This window comes from Galeopterus variegatus, unplaced genomic scaffold, assembly GCF_000696425.1.
Source record: "Galeopterus variegatus unplaced genomic scaffold, G_variegatus-3.0.2 Scaffold4115, whole genome shotgun sequence".
Classification (NCBI taxonomy): domain Eukaryota; kingdom Metazoa; phylum Chordata; class Mammalia; order Dermoptera; family Cynocephalidae; genus Galeopterus; species Galeopterus variegatus.
This window is the reverse complement of record NW_007730226.1, coordinates 24,542-25,938: the sequence shown is the minus strand read 5'-3', so window position 1 is coordinate 25,938 and position 1,397 is coordinate 24,542. Positions and strand designations below refer to the sequence as shown.

The following is a 1,397-nucleotide window of genomic DNA, read 5'->3' as shown; positions in this document are numbered from 1 at the left end:
CTCCCGCGCGGGTGTGGGGCCCGGTCGGCGCCCCCGGGACCCCTCCCGAGGCGTCCTCAGCGCCAGCGCCGGGTCGGGCCCCGCCGCGCAGGGCTGAAGCCACTGAGGTCCGTGTGAGACCGCGTCGTGATTAACACCTGGGCACACAGGGCGACTTCCAAAAACAGCACTTTTTTGCCAAAGATTCATTTGCCTCTGACTCATTAAGCCATGGTATTTATACATAGGCAGGTTTGGAGGTAGGGTGTTCTTCTGCCTTTAGGATCAATTAGATGCAGTGTATTATGTCCATATACTATAATGCTACAATAGGTGTTTGGTTTTGATGTTCCACTAAATTCAGGTTCTATGTTTAAAATGTCAAATTTGCTTTCATCCCCTTTAGAACTTCAGAAATGGTGACATTTTGTAAAAATGGTGCCCCTCATATATGCCTTTTAAAATAATATTAGTACTGTGTATTATTAAAGCTTTGAAACTTTTAAGAATTTTTAGAAAGCAATCCCAACCCCATCACAAGCCCCGTGAGGATTAGACTTACCTTATGTGTCCCCATACCATCCTATGCTTTCTTCTATTGTAGGTCCAATCACACTATTTTAATTGCCTCTTTCTCTGCAAAACTATACACATTCTGACGACAGGTTCTGCTTATTTTTTGAGGCAGTAGAGTATCAGAGCAAGTACTTTAGAGGAATCCTGCATAAACTCAAATCCCAGTTCATAACCACTGAGTAACTCTGCGGTCTTGGATAAGTTAATTAACTTCTTTAAATCTACGTTTTCTCAGCTCTAAGACTGTATACCAACAGTTATCTCATTTGTATGGGTTGTTGCTAGGGTGGAGTGAAATGTACATGAAGCACTTAGCACTGGCTTGTAATAAACACCCAGTGGAAGTTAGCTGCTGCTTTGCTGTTGTTCTCTTCACTTGTTCACTTTAGTATCTTCAGCACTTTGCACAATGTCTTGAACATGATAGGCATTCAAAAATATTTATTGACTAAATGATTCTGTCATCATATGATGGTAGTGAATGTGCTATTTACTGATGTCCTGGATAGCTAACCTCTGGGACGCTTTTTTAAAAAATGTTTGTGTATACTTTTTTGTAAGTGGTTTTTTTTTTTTTTTCTCTGTTTCAGGTTGTCACTTGTTACCTATTTCCCTAGCTATTCCTTCCTATAATAACTTACAGCTTCTAATTTGCTGGGTTCTGAGAAATCAGATAACCAACTTTTGGGGATCATATTTAAGTTAAGTGTAAAGGGTTTCCAATGATTGTCTGAGGGGCTTTGAGCTTTAGTGCATATTTGTGTCCTGCAGGAACTGGCTAATCAGAAGCCTTCATTTGCTTGACTCTGTTTCTCAACCATGCCTTCAATAAATGATGTTTC

General features: G+C 40.8%; 1 protein-coding gene across 1 annotated transcript in view; it reads left to right on the top strand.

The window, feature by feature from the left end:
- Positions 1 to 1,397, top strand: part of CCDC169 (coiled-coil domain containing 169) — a gene marked incomplete at its 3' end in the record, with an annotated part of 21,843 nt that overhangs the window by 940 nt on the left and 19,506 nt on the right. The gene's annotated exons all lie outside the window — the stretch shown is intronic.